Source organism: Candoia aspera, chromosome 3 (assembly GCF_035149785.1).
Source record: "Candoia aspera isolate rCanAsp1 chromosome 3, rCanAsp1.hap2, whole genome shotgun sequence".
Lineage (NCBI taxonomy): Eukaryota > Metazoa > Chordata > Lepidosauria > Squamata > Boidae > Candoia > Candoia aspera.
This window is the reverse complement of record NC_086155.1, coordinates 115016212-115039475: the sequence shown is the minus strand read 5'-3', so window position 1 is coordinate 115039475 and position 23264 is coordinate 115016212. Positions and strand designations below refer to the sequence as shown.

Genomic DNA, 23264 nt, shown 5'->3' with positions numbered 1-23264 from the left:
ACTGGAGATGGAGGTCCTCCGATGGGCTTTGGGACGTGACGATCTGAAAACGTTGTATGGGTGGATTCAGCTGGCAGGCAGTGCTGAAAACGCCCTAGAGACTTTCGCACATAACAAGGAACTGAAGCAAGGGAAGTCAAGTAGAAGTGTCCGTGCCCCGGGATTCCCAAGCCGCCCCAAACCGAAAAGTTGGGAGGAAGAAAGAGAACGGCGTTTTGCGAAGGGGCAGTGCTTGAGATGCGAGAAAGAAGGACATCGCGCAGCTGCGTGCCCAAGAAAGAGATCCGAGGAGCAGCCAGGGAAGTCATCCGGCAAGTCTCCGTCGGTACCAAGAAAGATGAGGGCTGCCCACGCGGAGGTCGATCCTAACGACAACCAATTCGGGGGAAAGGAGGAGGAACTGGACTTCGAACAGCCGGCGGGAAAAGGCAACCACCTGCTCTGAAGGGCGCCATAGGGCAGGTGGAAGGAGATGGGCGCGACCATGATTTGGTGAGTGGGAATTTTCCTACCCTGACGGTCAAGGTGAAATTGGGATCCAGTATCCGAACTGTGGAGGTGTGGGCTATGCTTGACTCAGGCTGCTCGGGTTCATTGATGCACCCCGATCTCGTAGCCGCCTTAGACCTCCCTAGGTTCCCTTTGAAGCGGCCAATGATCTTTACGCAATTGGACGGGACTATGGCTGGGGGGAAACCAGTCACCCACTCCACAGGACTGGTGGCACTACAAATGGGTAGTCATTGGGAGAAATTACCCTTTGTCATAGTGCCGGTGGGGGGCCCATTGGTGATTTTGGGGATGCCCTGGTTTGTCAAGCAAAATCCTCTTATCAACTGGCTGCATAGGACGGTGACATTTGCTGATGGATTTTATAAAGTGCCAGAAAAGGATTTACTGGGAGACAATGAGGGTGGACGGGCAGCCACAACGACTGTACAAACGCTTGAGCCGCTAGAAGGGCTGCCGGAGCAATATCAAGACTTCGCAGATGTGTTTGGAGAAAAGGAGGCGGATCGCTTGCCGCCTCACCGAAAGACGGACTGTGCTATTGAATTTCTGCCCAATGTAAAATTGCCTAACCCAAAAATCTATGCTATGTCCCCGAAAGAGTTGGCCACATTGAGGGAGTTCATTGACAAGAACCTGGCCAGGGGTTTTATTGAGCCAGCTAACTCTCCGGTGGGGGCACCTGTCCTTTTTAGACCGAAAAAAGATGGTTCTTTGAGGCTATGTACAGATTTCCGTGGGCTCAATGCAGTTTCAATTTTAAACAAATATCCTCTGCCCCTCATCAAAGATATGTTATCACATCTGGCCAGAGGTAAAATTTTCTCAAAACTGGATCTAAGGGAAGCCTATTTTCGTATTCGCATAAGGGAAGGGGATGAGTGGAAAACAGCGTTTAACTGTCCTCTGGGGGCTTTCCAATACAAAGTGTTACCTTTTGGTTTATCGGGGGCGCCTGGGGTTTTTATGCAGCTCATTAATGAGGTCTTGCATGACCACCTGTTCAAAGGAGTGTTGGTATATTTGGATGATGTATTGATTTATACTGAAACAATGGCAGAACATATTCGCTTGGTGCGTCAAGTGCTCGCTAAACTGAGAAAGGCTGAGTTGTATGCTAAACTGTCAAAATGTGCTTTTCATCAGTCGGAAATTGATTATCTGGGCTACAGGATTTCAGAAGGGGGCATTGAAATGGACCCTGCTAAAATTGAAGCCATTGTCGCATGGGAACCCCCACACACGCAATGCCAATTACAAAGTTTCCTTGGCTTCACCAATTTCTATCGGGCATTTGCCCAAAATTTTGCAGAAATTGCTCTCCCCCTCACTGACTTACTAAAAACTAAAGCTCAGGGGGATACGTGGCATTCAAAAAATCCAGGCACGCTACTTAAGTGGACCCCAGCCTGCCAACAGGCGTTTGACGCGCTCAAACAGCTATTTACAACTGAACCCATCCTAAAGCATCCCGACCCGACTAAACCATTTGTGGTGCAGGTCGATGCCTCCAACTTCTCTATCGGAGCCCTTCTGCTCCAAGCCGACCACTCGGGCAGTTTGAAACCCTGTGCATATTTATCTCGCAAGTTCACGGAAACAGAGAGAAGGTGGCATGTTTGGGAAAAAGAGGCGTTTGCTGTAAAAGCAGCCTTGGAAACATGGTGCCACTTATTAGAGGGAGCTTCTCACCCTTTTGAAGTTTGGACTGACCATAAAAACCTTGAGGCATTAAGTACTAGTCGAAAACTCAGCCCTAAACAACTCAGATGGGCTGAATTTTTTAGCCGCTTTGATTTCTCAAATTCATTCCGGGGAGGAAAAACTTTTTGGCAGATGCCTTATCCCGCAGACCCCAAGATGCTGGCCCTGTGCCAATCGTTCAGGGTACTGTGTGGACTGAAAAGCAATTGGGCTTTGCGGCAGTGACACGCAGTCAGACGCGCACCCAACCAGCTCAACGGCCAGCCACTCCTCCTTCTTCCCGTCTGGGACGTTTGCCAATTCCGTCAGATTTGCAACAACAGTTTCTTCTCCACCTGAAATCTGATACTTGGTTGCAGGCAAACTTAAACACTGTTACTTTTGATGGGGATTTTGCCTGGAAGAATGATCGTCTTTATGTACCTGAGGCTTTACGAAAAACGATCCTGGTGCGCTGTCATGATGATAAACTGGCTGGCCATTTTGGGTACCTTAAGACCCTCCATCTCATCAGACGTCAGTTTTGGTGGCCAGCTCTCCCGAGGGATATTAAAGCTTATGTAGCTGCTTGTCCTGTTTGCGCGGCGACTAAGCGCAAGGCTGGAAAACCCCAAGGCTTTCTGCAACCTGTGGCTAACCCTTCCTATCCTTGGCAAGAAATCTCCATGGACTTTATAGTTGACCTACCCCCCAGTCAACGTAAAACGGTGATTTGGGTAGTCAAAGACTTCTTCTCCAAACAAGCACATTTCATCCCCTGCGCTTCCATTCCCACCGCGCAACAGCTGGCCCACCTATTTCTCGTACACGTGTACCGCCTTCACGGGAGCCCCTCCCGTTTGGTGAGTGATGGGCTCACAATTTACGTCACGATTTTGGCGGGCATTTATGAAACTGGTTGGTACCAAACAAGCCCTCTCTACGGCGTGGCATCCTGAGACAGATGGATCTACTGAGGCTGTTAATTCCACATTGGAACAATATCTACGTGCGTTTGTTAATTATCAACAAGACAAATGGGTGGATCTTCTTCCCTTTGCTGAAGTTGCTTATAACAACGCCGTACATCAAAGCACTGGCCAAGTTCCTTTTAAAACTGTGTTCGGCTGTGATTTCGTCCCGATACCGGAACTCCCGCACCCGCAATCTCTGCCTTCATCTCTAACCGATTGGGCACAGACTCTGACAGACTCTTGGCAGAAAATCCAACAAGCACTGCAACATGCCCAATCCTCTTATAAAAAACATGCGGATGCAAAGCGCTCCCCGCAGCCTACATTTAAAGTGGGGGATAAAGTCTATCTTTCCACAAAGTTCATCAAATCACCACAACCGTCCAAGAAACTTGGTCCTAAATTTGTGGGTCCTTTTCCTATTGTTGCACAAATAAACCCTGTGACCTTTAAATTGGATCTGCCACATAATCTTAAACGTTTGCATCCTGTTTTTCATTGCAGCTTACTCAAGCCGTTTCTCCTGTCCGACCGATGGCATCCCCAACCATCGCCTCCCCCACCCATTATGACTGATAGCCAACAACACTTTGAGGTCAAGGAGGTACTTGATTCTCGTCGCCAGCGGTCTACCTTACAATATCTCATTCGTTGGAAACATTTTCCACATCCTGAGTGGGTTGCCGCTCACGATGTCCGCTCTCCGGACCTGATTGCTAGATTTCATGCTGCCTATCCGGCCAAGCCGGCTCCTTAGCATTTTTTTTTAGGGGGGCAATATGTCATGTTCATCGTTTCAATGTTCTGTATACATCGTAACGTTTCACATGTCACTTTTCTAACCCGTGTTTGCGGGTTGGAAATTTCCAGCCGTGCCAGGCTGTAATCTTCTTACTGCAACTGTGGAATGTATGTTTGGGTTAGTGACTCTGTTCAAGGTTACTTTCTCAGGCGATGTGGATAACAGTTGCTAACACCTGGGAGGGGGTGGTTGCTAGGAGGGAGGAAGGGTGGGACTGGTTTGAAAGCAAGGGTTTTTAGTTTGTATTTCGCGTGCTTTTGCTCATTCTCAGCTTTCTCTGTATCTGCACACTATTCCTATAATAAATCAGTTATCTTTAAGCTCTGGCTTGTGAGACTGAGTATTTTGGAGTAGGCAACTATTACAATTAGGGCAGATAGAAATATTACTCGCAGAATGGAGCACCTTTCAATTATTGAGGCTGTAATGTCAGCTATAGTACCTTCTGGATAAATATCCATTCTTATAACCTATAGAAATGAGATGTACATAGGCTGCTTTTGAAGACTATTCAGCAACGCTGATCTACCCAAGAGATGGACTGATGAAAAATGCTCTGGTGAAAAATTGAAAGGAAAAATGGATTATGTCCATGGGGCCCAACCATTCTTCAGCTTCCTGCTACTTGCAGCTGCTAGGTTAGCTTGCTTTGGTGCAGCATAACTGCCACTGCTGGAAGCCACCTTTTGAAAAAAAAAAGGATAGCTGTTCTTAGTTGACTGTGGAGAAACTGTTGGACACTCCTAGAATGAAGAGCAGCAATTTTAATCCAACAGAAAAAAAATATTTACAATCCAGTCATATTCTAGTATGTCAAAAGCTTTTTCTGCATCCAGTGACGCTACTACTGACATTCATATGCATCAGTTGACAAGGCTATTTATCAACCAAAAATCTTATATTACACACAAACAGGTAATTACTAGTCATCTGGAGGTTATCGGCAACTGGGAATTGAGACAAGTCAACAAAGAAATTCAAGGTAATAGCAGAGAGGTAAAACCACACGAAGACAATCAATGCTTGTTTTCTGGCAGTGGATTTGGATGGGATAAATTAGTGAGTGCTGCTGGACACCATTACCAGAGGTTGTCTGGGTGTCTGACATATGGTCATACCCTGCCATTTCCAACTATGCCTCCTGAACAAGACTGAGTCTGAGCATGCACAGCTACTCTGCAAGTCCTTTAAGGGGCTGGCAACATGTACAGTAATACATAGGATCTAAAGCATCTTTATCTGCTTTGACTCTCAATGCTGCACAATCCTAAAGCAGCAGCTGAGATAGGATTGAGCTGTCAGGGATATTCAACACTATAACCTCAAGAGGAGAGGGTAAAGGTAAAGGTTTCCCTTGACATTAAGTCCAGTTGTGTCCAACTCTAGGGGGCGGTGCTCATCTCCGTTTCAAAGCCGAAGAGCCGGCATTTGTCCGTAGACCCTTCCGTGGTCATGTGGCCGGCATGACTACACGGAACGCCGTTACTAGGAGAGGGCACCTTGTAGTAAAGAAACTCATTATACCAGTCCCTATGTCCTCAGGGAAGGGAGGGTTCTTTGGAGTGCCAGTTTTTCTGTTATTATTTTCCTATCTGTTCTTAGTCCAGTTCTTTGTCACCTTTGTTGTGCCAATGCTAGAAGTGACAGTGACTGCCTAAGAGTTAAGAGTCTAGACCAGTGTTTCTCAACCTTGGCAGCTTGAAGATGTGTGGACTTCAACTCCTAGAATTGAATGCTGGCTGGGGAATACTGGGAGTTGAAGTCCACACATCTTCAAGCTGCCAAGGTTGAGAAACACTGGTCTAGAAGCTGCTTCAGAGATTTGAGACTGTAGTTTCAAAAAATAGAGCTGGCTTTGAAACTGGTGGTTTTGGCATCATACACAGCACTAGGGAGTTGTCAGAGCATTCATGGCTGAATGAAAGTCATAACTTTAATATTGGAACTCTACACAGTCTTGAAGAGGGATAGCTCAAATCTCATTTCATCTTCAGAGCCTGCACCCACAGAGGCATGCAAAAATGAAATTATTTCAATGCGTGGATGCACAAGTCAATCACCTATCCAGTACGAAATTGTACACCCAATTGACATGTGCTGATGGGGATAGAATCTTCTAGAGCTAAGTCATTTCCTAAAAAATGACCAATGGCTGAATGAGGAGATTTAGGTTTGCCTGACTTGAAATTGTATTTTGTTGCCCGCTGTTTGCTTTGGATGAAGGATTGAGTGACTCTGAACAACAACCAATTATTGGAACTAGAAGGACATGATCTCTGATTTGGGTGGCACACCTGCCTGTGGTATGATAAAGCTAAAGTTAATAAAGTTTTTAAAAATCATTTTGTTAGGCGTGCCATACTGAGGGTTTGGATAAATATAAACCAATATTGTTTCCTAATGTCCCTATGTGGTTGTCTCCTCGAAGCTTTTTTTTAGAAGAGAGATGGCAGGCAAACCAAGCTGGTTGAGACACGAAGGTGTACCTAAACTTAAAACAAGGGAACAACTAGAATTAGAAGGTCATATTTGCCACTGGTTTAATTTTGCACAACTGTCAGAAGAGTTTAATTTGGATAAGAAGGAATATAATTTTGTTAATGAAAAAACACAATTTGAAATGGAACTTTGTACAATGAGCATCTCATTAAGAAAATGTATAAAATGTTGTTGCAATTGAATTTAGAAGATGAATATGTTAAAGACTATGATTAAATGGCCAAGAATTTTAGGTATATTATGCTTGAACAATGGAAAAATATGTGGAACAAAAAGTTTGAAATTTACTTTGAAGTATAATTTGATAGAGAATTTTTATAAAATGATGTACCATTGGTATCTAACTCCTGATAAGCTGTCAAAAATGTACAGTGGGATATCAAATGTTTGTTGGAAACGTTTACAGGGTGAAGGAACTTTATCATTTATGGTGGACTTGTGGAAAAGCTAAGAAATTCTGGAATCAAATATGTACTATAATTCAAAAGATTCTTAAAGTGGACTTACAACTGAAACTGGAGCTGTTTCCCCTGGGTTTGACGGATCAACAGTTTGAGAAGCAGCATGGGACTCTGTTCTTATATATGATAACAGCAGCAAGACTCCTTTCCATCAAAGATGGAAAGATGCACAAATTCCCTCAATGGAGGATTGGATGATTAAGTTAATGGAACTGGCGCAAATGGCTAAACTGACAGCATTGATAAAAGAAAATACTGCAACTGGATTTGTTTCTATTTGGAAGCCGCTTTTGGACTATTTGCTTGTAACGGAAAAAAATGAAGTTCTGATTTTGGGTTTTGATGATTTTGGTTTGACTTTAGAGAAATAATGTTACTAAAAGTTTAATTAATAGCAAGAGATTAACTTTTGTATGCTTTATTTGTGTTGGAGAAGGTTGGAAGTCACCTGTCTTTTATGTATTTCTATCTATTTTTGCACTGTTTTAGTTGTTTCTTTTTAGACTTGTATTCTATCTGTTCTATATCATGTATTTTGTATTTTAATTATACTTTGAAAAATTAATAAAGCTTTATTTAAAGAAGACCAATGGCCATAGACCTTGAGACATGGGGGTGAAATAGAAAATACTTTATTTTCAGAGGGTTTGGTTCAGAAAGGAAGGAAGTTAGCTAGCAGTGAGAAAACCACAAAGAAAAACTTCTCATGGAGTCAACACCATGACTGAAAAAAGGTACTGAGGGAATTTGATGGAAAGATGCATATTGGGAATTAGTAGCATGGGACTTTTTTTTTTTTTAATACTAAGCTAGAAGTGTTCCAAATTGCCTATCTGATATAAACTAGGATTGTGCAAAATTCACTGATTCTGGAACAGTACATTCTGGAGAACTCTGGAACATTCTGTCTCCAGCCCCCAGTCCATGCTGAACCTCCACTAGGAACCATGCTATTTCAGGAGCTATTTGACAGTTTACAGAAGTAAATACTCCAAACTAGAAGAGACTTAGATCACCTGGACATAGCATTCAATATATAACAGGCCTCTTTTGAGGCCAGAGCATTCCCAGAACACCCATCATTAGAGCTTTGCCTCCTGATCAGCAGTTCTGCAACTTTTTAAAAAAAACCTAACAAGTTCCATCCTACTGATCACCAGGATTGAATGTGAATAGTATGTCTTGTGCCAATGGAGCATGTCCTTTAGAAGCACTTACCCCAAAAGCTGTTAGAGAAGCTGTCCTGAGGGTCTGCAAAGCACAGCAAAGCAATAATGCTGGTTTCCACTGTTGGTTTTTTATTCTTGCTAATATAATTTTTTTTATTATTTTAATGTATCGTTAGCTGCCCAGATCACATTTGCAAGATGGGCAGCCATATAAATTGATTTAATAAATAAAAATAAACAGTACTCTTCACTCTCCACAGCACTGGTTTCACTCTTAGAAGGGGCCATGAGAGATCTTTCACTGTGTGTTTCACTGAAGCATAGCACCCTTTCGAAGACTGGTACAACCCTCTTCACTACTACTTAGCGCCATAAATATGAGCTATAATGAGCTGGATCACATGAGAGGACACAGTTTTTTTAGCTACTTCTACAGGATCAGGATATTAAAATGTTACTGCAGTATCTATTATGATCAGGCAAAAAAGGAAAATAGAATAAGTTAGACAGTGGTTCTAAAATAGGGCCCTAATTTTCTCATGGTTAGGTTGAAATGGTTCCACATTTCACTGACATGGATTATTCACTTTGATCAGTATATAGTCTACCCCAGGAGATGCTGCATGGAAATTGTTGGATAGAGGAAACTGAGATGTGTGCAAATCTAAAAGGAAAAAAAAATTACCCTAAATCTTTTGTATATGAGAAGAGAAATAAAGATCGGTTTCCGATCTTGACATCAGTTACAAGTACATTTATATTTTACCCTCTCTAAGGTTACATAATTTCTTTCTTTTCATAGTCTACCCTTTCTAATCATCAAACCCATAAACTGCAAGTTTTTTTTTTTCCCAGCAAAAAGTCCATAAGGGTAGCTATTGTCCTTTCTCTAATCAGACAAGTTAATTTTGTCATCTCTGCTAATTCTGTCATCTTCAGCAGCCATTCCTCCATTGTGGGAAAAAAAATTACCCTGAATCTGGATGGGTAGAGCACTATCCATAATTGTTCCATTATAGGTGCTGCTACGTCAACAAAAGAGAAGTATATCTTCCTTAATGAAATAAGTGATGTAATTGTGCTAAATCTTTTCAAGAAGTACCATAAAAGCTATAGCAAACCTTTAAAGGAATTTCAACTGCTTAGTTTAAAGCTTTGCCATAGACAATGCTGCTAAGGTATCTATGATTAGAAGTTGTCAAAATAATAGCATAAGCTGTACAGGTAGTCCTTGGTTAATGACCACTCATTCAGTGACCATTCAAAGTTATGACAGTGTGGAACGAGTGGTAGTTATGACCTGTCCTCAAAGTTCTGGCCATCCCAGCACCCCCACAGTCATGTGATTGCCATTTACAACCTTCCCTGCTAGCTCCCTACGAGCAAAGTTAATGGGGGAAGCCGGCAAGGAAGGTTGCAAGTCACTTCTGTAAGTTGCTTGCACTCCCACAGCTTTGCTCCTGAGGACTCTAGCTATGGAGTATGAGATCCTATACTCTCACGCCCACAGCACCCCCGACCACCCCCCCTCACCTGGCAGCAGCCCCCCCGGCCCAGCCGCAGTAGCCACTTACCTGCCCACCTGCCTGTTTGTAAGCCACCTGGGACTTGTGACTTTCTGCCAGCTTTCCCACTGGTTTTGCTTGTCGGAAGACAGCAGGAAGGTGCGAGGAGGTGCTCGCTTAACAACCCGTGATCCTTGCTTAATGACAGCAACTTGGACTGCCATCGTTAAGCAATGCAGTCATGTGACATTGCACTTTATGACCTCATCACTTAGCGATGGAAATTCTGGTCCCAATTATTGTGGTCAAGTAAGGGCTACCTGTAGTATTTCTTTAATAGCTCTGCAGGCAAAAGACTTCAGTGCCCCAGAAAAAAAGGCTAATGCAGCAGACATTGCAAAATATTTTTGAAACAACCACATTGCAACAGGTGTTCTGAAGAAAGGTAGGGAAGTCTATCCTCAGTCATGGAAGTTCACTGAGTGATTGCGGTAGTCATTATCTCTCTCTTCCCAACTTTCCCCATATGATTAATGCTGTAGGAAAAAATGGAGGGGAATATACTAAATATGCTCTTTTGAGTTCCTTGGGGAAGGGCAGGAAATTTTAAAAAAAATATTTATTTAATCAATTTATATAGCCTCTCATCTCAACAAATGACTCTGGGTGGCGAACAATATTAAATAAAAACAATTACTTCTACAAAAATTAAAATCCACAGTGGCCAAGAAAAACACAACAATAATTAGCACAGCCAGGAGAGATCCCTTCACACATTTGAGGCCCCAGGCCCAAATCTAATCTAGAAATCATCCTACCATAACACTAATTATAATAAATTTCAGGACAAAGTGTAATCCATTCAAGAAATGTTTCCTCACAATGTTTTACTTTTTTTCTATTTTTTAAAATTATTTTTCATTGTACACTTTAAAGAAAATATATAGACAAGTAAATAGGGAACATGGAAAAAAAAGAAAATACAGATAAATGAATCAGGGATTTAAAAACATGTAGGTTATAGTTTTCTAATACATCATTAATTAGTTATAATTAAACATATTGTACAGTTGTAACTGAAATTATTCAACCCCCATTGCAAATCAGGTTGATTGTCAAAATGTACAGACTTTCAGCTGTCTGCAATGAACAAATCAAACAAAAGCAATTGAAATAGCTAACACAACAAATGCTTCAAGTGGTGTCCCCCAAACTGACTTTCGTTGTGTTGAGCTATTTCAATTGCTTTTGATTTGCTCATTGCAAACAGCTGAAAGTCTGCACATTTTGACAATCAACCTGATTTGCAATAGGGGTTGAATAATTTAAATTACAACTGTATATATTACATCAGTTTAAAGGATTAAGAATTGCTATTTAACTTGAGCTACAGGTATCAAGCACTATGGTCAACACAATATAAATCATCAAATGGAGTTATATATAATAGGTTCAGTCCGTATTATTAAAATTTATTCTGATTTAGGTATCTCATAAAATCGGAATATAGATTCTATGCATAGATAAAGCCAAATTTTGGATGTGGTACCAATATCTATATTAAATTATATTCTAAGAATGTTTTCCAATTTGAGTTGAAATCTGTGCCAGATCTGCTTTTAAGGTATGAGGTTATTCTAGACATAGTAGTATACTCCCATTACTTGGTTCGCCATTGTTCCACTGAAAGGATCAGATGACCTTTCCAGTAAGAAGCATACAGTATCCTTGCATCAGGTATCATATATAAAGGACATTTGGTATACTATGGCTTGGCAAACTTTAATGAGTATATAATTAAGTTAAATGGGAATTCAGCTTTTCATATTTATTTCATTATAATATGAATCATTTCCCACAATTGTTGAGTCTTACAATACTGCCACCAAATAGGAAAAAAATATCTTACTTTCTCATTACGTTTCCAGCAATGTTTTGAAAATATATTATCCATTTTATCAATCAAAACTGGAGTGATATACCACCAATAAAACACACCAATTTTCTCTAACATTCAGAGTAAATGTAATTGCTTAACAATTTAGTTAAGCAAACCAAAGCTGGCTAGCTTGAAGGAAGCTAGCTGAATGAATATTATGGCCAATGAAAGACAAAGTGAACTCCAGAGGTCCAGCCAACAGAGTAGGAGCTGGTAAGCTAGATGACATCAAGTGCTGAAGCAAACTGAGTCAAAGTCCACAGGCTCTTTGGCACTGATTTATTTAAAAGGTCTGTTACTATACTGCAAACTAATTTAAAGCTGCATTATTAGCCTTTCTTTAAAGCAAGTAGGTACTTTAGGCAAAAGAGCACTGCAAAAAGCCTCATGCCCACATACACTTTAGCTGCATTTGCACCATAAATCACCTGTTTCAAAATTCCCAAAACAGTACCATGATGTTCTTTCAGTTTGTGGTAGCTTTTCATTTTCTAAAATCCAGTATCAAACATGAAAGTGATAGTTTAGAAGCAAAGATCTACAGACACCAAATCTAATAAAGCTGAGTTAAATTGCACCCATTTCCACAGCAAAACAGCATACCAGTCCAAGACAGCTAACTTTCCATCTGATCCTATGTATGTGTCTCATTAAAACAGTATTATAACGTATAATGATTTTCTGTTCACTAAGCATTTACAGGACTTTAGCTTAACTCTAGCCAAGGGAAAGATTAATAGTGAAGCTTCTTCTTAACAGATTAATTGCGGGGGAGAGGATGTCCATTTTTATACTTAATGCCCATTAAGTATAAAAAGATGTCATCATGACGATTCACAGCACCTGCATGGTGATATCATTATGTATTACACAAATGTCATGGAAATTTGATCTATTGCATTGTATTGTGGTCTGGTAAATTAATGTTTCAATATTCTCCAGTGTTTTAAGTGATCACAGAACTGTATTACTCTTCAGTAACACTGAGTAATATACAGTAACATTTTTTCATTAATAGAAACAAATAGAGGCATCTGGTAGGCAATTTTTTAATCACCCCAGTGCTCTCCTCCCACCCCATGTATCCTCAAAATCTCCAGATAGCTGAATGAAATCTTCAGAACAAGTTAAGGGATGCCGATAGCAAGATGGGATATGAGGAGGGAAAAACCCATCTGTATTAACAGTCCTCCATTCGTGCAAAATTGAATTTGGTCCTTTAAAAATGCTTTCAAGTAACAGATTTCCATAACACATGCTATAATTAATGCAATAATTTTACTAATGCAGTAACATACAGTAACAAAAGAAGAAAGTTACAACAAAATAGAAAAATGTAATATTATATAAAATATATTACGCATTTTACATATCATACGAAGCTATCTTAATTTTTTCTTCTAATTTTGCATGATATTGCCAAGTTCTACATTTGTGAATAACAAAACTCTTAACAATTAGCTAAACAGACAGTCTGTTGAAATGAGTTTCATTGTATTGGATAATGGTTAGACTGTACTTTACAATAGTATTTTAAACTTAAATAAGAGAGGTTACTTTTCAAAAGAAAATTTCAAAAGGGGATGTATATGTCTAATGTCCAGTTAATAAAATTTGAGACACAAAATCCATAAAACAACCACCGATCTATTCACATTGCCACCCATAAGCAGCTGGATTAGATTTTCATGAATTAAAAGCCTGTGGGAAAGTTCCAATAGATTTGTTTCCAAAATGCAGTTGTACAGAGCACCACCTGAATCTCCAGAGGTAGACAATTTCATAGTAATGGGACATACACAGAGAAGCATCAGGGCCTTGCTCCCCCTCACACGAAAGGCAAGTCTTGGCATCGCCATACAGAATGAACAAACTGGATGGGTGGATTCTATCTGAAACAGGTAGGATGGGATCTGAGCAACGTAGAATAAAGTGAAATGTTTACTTATGATTTTATAACTATGCTTCTATTGGTACAAACTAAGGTTGCATTGTATACCACATTTTTATAGTTTCATCGCTCTGTTGACTCGTGCAGTTTGCAATCAACTACTGCTGCAAGATCTTTTTCACAAGTACTTTTATCAAAGTCAAGTATCCTCCATCCTAAATCTGTGCATTTGATTTGCTTCCAAAGCAAAGTATCTGTTAGATTTCATTTTTATTAATCAAGTTTGTCTTTCAATTATGTCTTCTAACACATTAGATATAATTTCGTGTCATATGCAGAGATGAACAATCCTTCCACCTCTTCATTCAAGTCATATTGTAGAATGGAAGGACTAGCACTGATCCTTGTGGCATCTATACAGTGCACATCACTAGTGTGATCATGGGCTCTCTGAATACAATTTGAAGTACTTAGGAATTCACTTAACTCATGCTAAGTAGAATTAGTATGTTAATTAGAATATTCTGTGGCATTTTGTGAAATGTTTTGCTGGAATCAAGATGTATTATGCCTATAACTTTCCTAAAATCTATTAAGTTACCTGATCAAGTAATTAGACTGTCAGTCTAGTAAGACTTGTTTCTGACAAATGCATGCTGAATTATTCTAAACACCCTTGTTTTCACTGAGCTCACTTTATTATCTGTTCTAGAATCTACCCTGATATGGAGGTCAGACTGTCTATCTCTCTGTGTCCACCCATCACTACCATTTCCTATCTCTCTGAAAGAACTGCAATTTGTTTCTGGACTATCATCCATGTCTCTCTGGCTGATTGGGAAAAATACTGTTTATTCATTCCTTCATTTACTTCAGTCTACATGCTGTCTCATAGGGATGCAGTGGCGCTGCGGGTTAAACCACTGAGTTGCTGAGCTTGCCGATCGGAAGGTCGGCAGTTCGAATCCACGTGATGGGGTGAACTCCCGTTGCTAGTCCCAGCTCCTGCCTACCTAGCAGTTTGAAAACATGCAAATGTGAGTAGATTAATAGGTACCGCTTCGGCGGGCAGGTAACGGCATTCCGTGTAGTCATGCTGGCCACATGACCACAGAACTGTCTACGGACAAACGCCGGCTCTTCGGCTTTGAAACGGAGATGAGCACCGCCCCCTAGAGTCGGACACGACTGGACTTAACGTCAAGGGAAACCTTTACCTTTACCTACATGCTGTCTACAACTATCACCAGTTTATTTACTTGGATTCCTGAGCATGTGTGGATATGTGTAACCTACAGTACAACTCTCACCTCCATTTCTATTACTTCTATCTCCTTTGAACAAACTGTATTCTTTGCTACATTCCATCATGGGAATACTGGTCTCTGCTATACATATTAAATCACATTCACATTTCTGTACTAGGAATTCAAGCTCAGGTTTTACCAGTATCAGTATCAGTGTACAAACTGATATATTTCTCAGTATAGTGTATAAACAACGAAACCAAACCTGTGTAAACTGGGTCCAAGTTTTCTGAATTTTTACTGAATGATTCAGTATGCCCCATTACACCAATACTCCCACTTCCTTCCCTTGTATTTAAGCTTTATCTGAACTCTTTTCTTCAGGGTTTTCATCTCCAGCCACCACAGGAGTAAGTTTAAAGCTTTCCTAAACAAGCTCAACATGCTTCAGACAATTTTTCTTTTATGAAGTACAATCTATTTCTTGCCAACAGACCTTTCTTTAAATAGCCAGACCTTGGTCCTAAAACTAAACGTCCCTAACTGACACAATTTGTGAACCCTATATATTCTTCTCTTTCCATTTTCCTTTCATGGGCCAGAAATATAATGAGAACACTAGGTGACATGGCTACAACTGTTTTTAATTTTTTTCCTGGTTATCATTCCATTCCCCCCCTCCCCCTTGATTCTCCTTCTTACGGAGAGTAGCTTCCTTTGCTGATCTGAAAACTCTTCATCCTTGGTTATGGGCTGGACATTTGCTGTTCCAATCCTGATTACTTCTTCAATCACCAGGATAAGTTTGCATTTGCTGAAAACATATTTCAGGAATGCAAACATGTGCAAGTCATATCAGGCTCTGCCCATTCTTCAGGCACTATCAGTAGAAAAGTGTTTATATCTTTGTTTCATTCTCAGGCTCCCATGTTAGCCAGGTATACACTACAGGTAGCCCTTGTTTCGTGACTACAATTGGGACTGGCAACTCAGTTGTTAAGCAAAGCGGGCACTGAGTGAAAAATCACCTAACCGTGACTGTGCTTACGACTTTACTTCAGCTTTCCTTTGGGCTAATATCTGACACTTTAAAGCAAACAGCTGGGAAGGTTTCCTGAATTCAACTCACAAGGAAGCAGGTAAAAGGGGAAATCTAATAGCCCTTTTCCCCCATCCTTTGGAATGCTCACCCTGGTGCTGGGATAATTAGCAAGAAAGAAGAGAATTGATGTTTATATTTACATTCATTGGAGAGGAAGGGATTACAAGAGAGTAAGTTGGCACAATGGGGAATAGGCATGGAAAGGAGCCGGTTGGCTTGTGAGTCAGGTTTAACAGGCACACAAAAGCCCTTAGTGTGAAACTGATTTGGCTGTGGTCAATTTCAGGCAGAAGCTGCAAGAGTTCTAATCAACTAATTAAGGTCACAGAGCTGTGCTTGTTAACTTGCTGTTAGCATTTTTTAGGGAAGAGTTGCACTGTGCTGGGGAGAAAAGCAGTTTAGAAAGAGATTGCTTAAACAAGCTATCTCCCCACTCTGCGAAGGGGGAAAAAAGAAAAAAAAAAAGAGGGTCAGGCACTGGACATGTACTAATGGCAAACATATGACTGACAGACACTGTGAAGGACATAAATGCAGGCATTGGTCACAGTTACTTTTTCATCACCATTGTAACTGGAAAGTCACTGTCCAAAGTAGTCCCTAAACAAGGACCACCTGTACTGACTTAGTAGAGAAAAATGGTTAGTTTCAGCTGCCAAAGTCTTGCTAGCTCTCCTAGTCCACGCAAACCATGGATATATTCACAAATGTGAAAGATTTATTTCACTCTAGGCTTTCCCTACATAAAGCTACCAATCACTGCTGACAAGCAATGGCTGAGCTCACATATTATTCTGTACCATAAACCATATAAACCATATAAACCAGTGACCAGGTTCATACAACAAAGTCAGATCAAAATATATATATTGGGATTTAGCACAATCTATTTAGCTTAGAAATAATAAACTACAACTAACATAAAAAATATACTTTATGTGAAAGATTGTTTAAAGTAATGCTTTTGTCTAGTACTATATGCAAAGTTAGTCTGGTGAAGTACACATAATGCTCCTACCTATTTTCCTTGCAACAACAAACTTGTGAGGTGGGTTGGGCTGAGAGACAATGACTGGCCCAAAGTCACCCAGCCAGCTTTCATGCCTAAGGGAGGACTACAACTCACAGTTGCCTAGTTTCTAGTCCAGCACCTTAACCACTATACCAAACTGGCTCTGTAACTAAATAATTATACCACTGGTGTTATTATGAAAGTCCTCTGCCTTCACCATTTATATATAAACACCATTTATATCACCACTCCCTATCTCTGGTCTCTTATGACATCAACAAGGATAGAAATAGACAAAAGGTGACAGTTCCTCACCTGCACTTCAGAATATGTGGGTACAATGGGGGGGGGTGTCAACAAAAGCCATTCCACCAAACAGAAGGGATATGAACAGAAGTAACTATAGGAGGTGCCTTCTAGCACAGCAAAAATAGGATCTGGGTAAATGAGTATGTTCAACCTATAACTTTGACTCTAAAGGAAATTAGATATTAAAATATGGGCAGCATTATTAAACATATAGAGAGAATCACTGGTGAAAACTCACTGAAAGACATATATATATATACACAGAAACAGAGTAGAAAAGAACTGCCTGAATACAAGTCCCATCTCCGATTCTCTGATGAACATCTTCCTATGTTCAGAGACTAATGTTTATTTCTTGAAAGTGTAGTGATAGAAATACTGTAGTTCCAGGACACAGGTCTTCATGAAACAAGTATTCTTACCTGATATTAGTTGCTTACTCTTTTTAAAAAAGGTCTGTCATATACTCAGAGAAACTTTGCTTTACTATTCTTCATAATCTCCAGGACTGAAAACTACTGGTATACAACCTTAGAATAAATTACTCAAGCGCCTTGTTAATTAAGATTACAACATATGTATGTCCTGGGTAGGAATGAAGATCTGTGTTTTACAACCTATGTACACAATCCACATAAGTATTTCTCAATTGGATGAGTAACTCATTTTAAAGAGCTAGTTGAAACTTCTTCTTTGAACATTTAAAATAGGTATCAAATGCTACTTCCTATGTCTTTTATTTTTAATCCAGGCTAACATCAAAACCCTTAAACTCTAAGGTTCAGGAGTTGAACAGTCTGAAGAAAAGCTGTTTCTTTCAGCCTAGTCTCTGATTTCAAGTCACATATTAAACTCAGTCTATTAGGAATTTATAGTACCACCTTAAGACTTATAATACCCCAGTCACTAATTGCTTTCAAGTACAGCAACAGCTGCTAGGAAACATTGAAGGCAATAGCATCACCGATGCAATGAACATGAATTTGAGTAAACTCCAGTGGAGGACAGGAAGGCCTGGAGTGCTATGGCCCATGAGGTCACGAAGAGTCTGGCACAACTGAACAACAACACAGCAATAGCATGAGCATTCAAGTTGCAATTTAGCAGGTACTTAACTTCATCAGAATACTGATATGCCACAAATAACTAATCATAGGCCTTTGTGAGCAGGAAAGCTAATAAAATGTTCCTTGGGCTTGATTCAGATATTCAGCATTATCTTTATAATCATGTAAAAACCAATGTATCAACACTTGCTTAAGCCACAGTTTGTGGCCAAAGCTCAACAGCTGGCTATTTTCTACTCATCTCCTAATGGAGCTCAATAGATAAAGTTCAAGGCTCCTTCATATCCCTGTAGTGATCTGGCAACAGTCCAAGAGTGGTTTTTTGGGGATTTATTTTTCACTTTCAGTCTAGCCCACACACTTTGGGTTTCCCAGTGGTCTCCCATCCAAATAGTAACCAAGTCTAACCCAGCTGAGGTTTTCAAGATCAACCAAGGTCACCTATCTATTACTGGCAATGCATATCTGAAGCAAAAAAAATTAAGAATATTTGGTCCCTGCATACCTCCAGCACTATTTATACCTACATTATATACCTAAACCATCTTGCATACACTTAGCACAAGAATAGTGAATAAATGCAGGAAATACCAAAGCCAACAAAACTTGATCACTACGTATTGAGCCTCACGGTGCAACCATACTATTCAGCAAACCCATAGAGTCCAAGCCAGCAAAACCTGCAGCAGTCAAACGAGGTGCGAACCTGCAGCAGCCAAGAAAGGTGCCCACTCAAAAGGAGCGCTTCTCACAGCAAAGTCTTTGGATCTTCTCCACCCTCTTCCAGTTCAGCACCGCAGTGCCGAACCATCCAAGGACGAAGAAACGGATCTGAACAAAACCACAGGGGTATTGTTAAGAAGCACGCCTGTTATTTGAGAAACCAAGCAGTTTCGATAACTGCCTGCCTTCAGAGCCGAGTTCGCGAAAGGCCGCTGGCCGAAAGATCTTTCACGAAGGCCGTAGGAGCCACCCATCCCGGCCGGCGCGATCGAGTCCCGGGGCGGCAAGGCCCGCGGCGCAGTTGCCTGTCTTACTGCCCCTCCTGCAGGAGGCAGGCGGAGGCGGACGGGCCGAGGGAACGCAAGCATTCTTTCCTTGAGGGGGCGCCCCGCTGCCCCTGCGCCGAGTCAGCCGTGCCTCCGGATCACTCGGCGGCCGAGGCCGCCAGGCCAGGCCTGCCTATCCAGTCCGTCCTCGCTTTACAGCGCCACAGGCCTCAGCAGGCCGGGCTGGAGGGGAGGGGAGGGGAGGGGAGGGCGGGGGAGCGGAGGGATGCGGAGCAGCGCTGTCCGAGACTGAGGGCAGTGGCTTCCCTCAAGGTCGCCCTTACCTGCCGGGGCCTCTGGCGACCCGACCCAAGTCAGGCGACGGGACCAAGGCGGAATTCGCCCGAAGAGGCGTTACGTAAACCGGCACCGGCCCCGCCGAGGGGAGGAACGGAGGGGCGGGGCGTCCTCGCTGGCCACTGCGCAAGCGGTTTGCTGTCCCTTCGCCCCGCCCCGCTCCTTCCGTCCGGTGTTGACGAGGCGAGGCTTTGGCGCCTCCGTCGTCTGAGCGGTGACGCGAAAGGGCGGGGCGAGGGGCCTCTCGTCGGCTTTCGAAGGGCGTGGGAGGGGTTCAAGCTGCTGGGCGGGAGTCGGGCTTTAAACCCTATAATGAAGGGGCCTACTTCACCGGTTTTGCCGGCTTGAACTGAAATGTGATAAAAGTGGCGGTTTAGCATTATTGAAATCGAACGTGTTTATTTCTAGCAAGCGCTTTACGCTTGTTGTCTTTGTTTAGTCCTTTCTGTTCACTACAGTCATTACCTTCCTGTCACTTTGAATAGGGTTTTTTTTTGCTGATTAATGCCCAATTTAAAATTCGGCTGAGAAGAATATTTGCATGGATCAATTTATTGTTCAAGCCTTCTATTGAGATAGGAATGCTTTAGATAAACCCATGGATATAGACCAATCCTAATATGCTTATCAAAGCGTATCAGACTTAAGGATAAATTCCCAATGGCTGAATTCAGACATAATGTGAAACCATCAACAAATTAAGCATACTATGGTTTACTATAGTGTGGGAAGTGAGCTATGGTGGCTTGGTTTACATATTACACAATAAACCATGTCATAAACCATGATTTATACAGCACCACGACTGGCTTTACCTACTGCCCTAAATGCAAACCAACAGGATTCCTACAGTACTATATGCTAACCATAGGCAACTGTTCTTAAAGACAACAATGGCACAATGACAAAATGGGTGTTGCGGTGTCACAACGTAAGATCCACCCTTTAGTTTTTGAATCATGATGTCACATGTAAGTATGTAAGGAATGGAACTTGTCATATGGCGTGGCACATTATATCCCTTGTCCTCCCCCCCCAGCTGTTGATGCCCATTATGCTGGGTTACAGTGTAGCTTGTGCTATTTTGATTTTATATAATGTATGGACCTAACCAGTTTTGTCCCCCGATTAAGCAACCCAAGGTTTAGTGCAATCTGAAACAACATATTCCTCTTTCACATGCATGTTCTTATTCTTCTCAATCTTACCTTTATTCTGAGCAAGTTCTAACAGTTATCACATTAATTTTTAATGGTTTGCTTTTGTCTTAACATGTTATAATGATGGTTTATGTGTAACTGAGTGTAAATCCAGCCATTATGACTCATTCAACAAACTGAGTTAGCTGTGTTCATGCAGCGTACTTACTCATGCTTTATTAAATTAACTCAATTTTCTGGGTTGTCATAAACTAACCACTTGGACTGCATTTGCACAAGACAGGTTAGATTTTTACTTGATAATTTGTCACCTAACAAAAGAATGGAGAGTTGCCCACCTATTGTTGTAGTGATAAAATGTTTGTTGGATTACAATAACCAAAGTGATTATGAAACTAATGAATTGGCAATCAAATGACAAATGCTGATCAATTTCACTAACTGTAAAATGATGAACACTGGGGCAAACACTCAACTTCACTTCCACACTAATGAAGTTTGAGCTGATTGTAAGTAATCAGGAAAATAATCCTGAGACTCAGTGGATAACAGGGTGCAGCAGCTGTGAAAAAAGCAAGTTTCATACTAGGGATTATTAGGAACGAAACAGGATAAAACTTCCAACGCTGCAGTGCCCTTAAAGAAATGTATATATGCATCTGGAATATTATGTACAGCTCTGCTTGTCCCATTTGAAAATGGATGTAACGGAGATATAAAAAGTGCAGAAAAGGGTAGCTAAAATGATCAGAGGAGGCTTGAAGGCTTCTGTATAAGAAATGGCTAGAATATTGGAAACATTTTAGCTTGAAAAAAGTTGACAGAGACATTACTGTGGTATTATGCATGGCAGAAGTAAACAAGTTTTTCTCTCTCAAAACACTAGGATCAGATAAAGAACTTTTTCCTGTGGCATATAATTAGCCCATGGAATTCATTACCACAGGATGTGGTGGTAACCAACTTACTTGGCTTTAAAGGGTTTAGATATGAGGACAGTCTATCAAGGGCTCTTAGTCCTTAAGACTCTGTGGTGTTTCTGGCTTAGGGTAGCATGTCTCCAGATAACAACCATATTGTTATGGTTAATGTGATGTATTAATGTGATGTATACTCAAAGTCATTATCTGAAGATTCATTTGTTTAAAATCTTTCAAGGCACATTGAGAGCAAGGTTTTGAGAGCTGTAAGAATCCAGCTCAAGCAAAATCAAGAATTTTGTCTCTTCTGCAAGTGTGAGGAAGCATGTTAAAGTTCTTTATTTCACATGTGAATTTCGTACAGTATCTTCTCTCTGATCAAACTATTTTTTAACTTTCAGGTTGAGTAGATAGTACCCTGCTCATTTATGTTCTTGGTAATTACCATGTGAATAACTCAAATGTTAACATTTGAAAAAAAAAATTAAGTTTATTTCACCATGGCTGTCTACAAATACTGTAAGCCATGGATTACTCAGGCATAGTTTAGCAACTTGCCCAAACCAGTAAGCCACAGACAAGAAAACTACATTTTGATTTGGGGGGTTAAGGGAACCTGTCTAAGCTATTTTAACATTTAAGGATACCATGCTAAGCCAAAAACTAATTGATTGGTTTTAGCTTTATATGGCGGGTGAACCAGCCTATGCTGTGAGGTGACTGCTGCTAGTGAGCCTAAAATATATGTGATGGAGAACTTTCTAGGGTAAAATATGGATGGGTAGTTTGTGGTGCTTTCATATTTACTCTTTTTTTTTCAGATTGTTAAATTCATTTGTATGTGTCTGTAGTAAATGCCAAGAAGGATTGTGAGGCTTCCAGAAAAAAATAATTTACATTATGAGCTGGAGTAATGGAATATGAATAGGAAGCAGAACAGGTTGAGCAGAATTCACAGTTAGTTTCTTATACTTCAAATGCAATTGTATTTTTTTTTCTGGTTGAAAATTCCTTGTGGCAAGAACTAAATCCTGTTTCTTTGTCATAGGGACTGGCAGATTTTTAAACTTTACCCTGTCAGAAATAGAGCATGACAAATTAGATAATCTGTTCCATCTGTTGCTGAACTATAATTCCCAATATCTCTCCCTCACCACTGGTCATGTTTCTTGGGATGCTGGGCATTGTAGTTCAACAACATGATGTGCATACCTTTTGATTAGATGGGTTATGTTCATTGGAATGAATTCTCCAGAGCAAATTGGGAGGAGCAGTTTGGGAAGCAGGAATCCCAGTGAATATGTGGTCTTGGATATTTTGGCTATGCAAGGCATTTGAAAGACTGTGTTAATGCAAATGAAGCATCGTTCCTCAAAGGGCAAAAACAGCTATGTGCTTTAGAAGGGTCATGCAACAACTTCAGAGGCCATCATTAGTTGACTGGGCATGTGCATCCAGTTAGAAACATGTGCATCCCGCATGACCTTTCCAAAGGATGTGGCTGCTTTAGCTCTAAGGAAGGGTACTTCATTCTTCAAGGAGGGGTACTTTGTGAAGCACCTCTTTTGAATCCTTTGAACACTCCTATTGCGTATAACTCATTATTGTCAAAATATTAAGATGCCATTAGTTCTGGATTGTTCTTACTCTGATTAAGGGATACTAAAG

General features: G+C 40.9%; 1 protein-coding gene across 5 annotated transcripts in view; it reads right to left on the bottom strand.

Annotated features, from left to right (window-relative positions):
- The window catches only part of KIAA0232 (KIAA0232 ortholog), a 62635-nt gene extending 43034 nt beyond the window's left edge, over positions 1-19601 (bottom strand). For 4 of the 5 annotated variants that reach the window (XM_063298671.1, XM_063298670.1, XM_063298673.1 and 1 more), the window contains exon 1: positions 19504-19601. The gene's annotated coding sequence lies outside the window, so the exon portion shown is untranslated. Of the gene's footprint in view, positions 1-18876; positions 19002-19503 lie in introns of all 5 variants that reach the window. The other variant, XM_063298674.1, reaches the window with a different exon arrangement.
- Positions 19602-23264: the final 3663 nt, after the last annotated feature.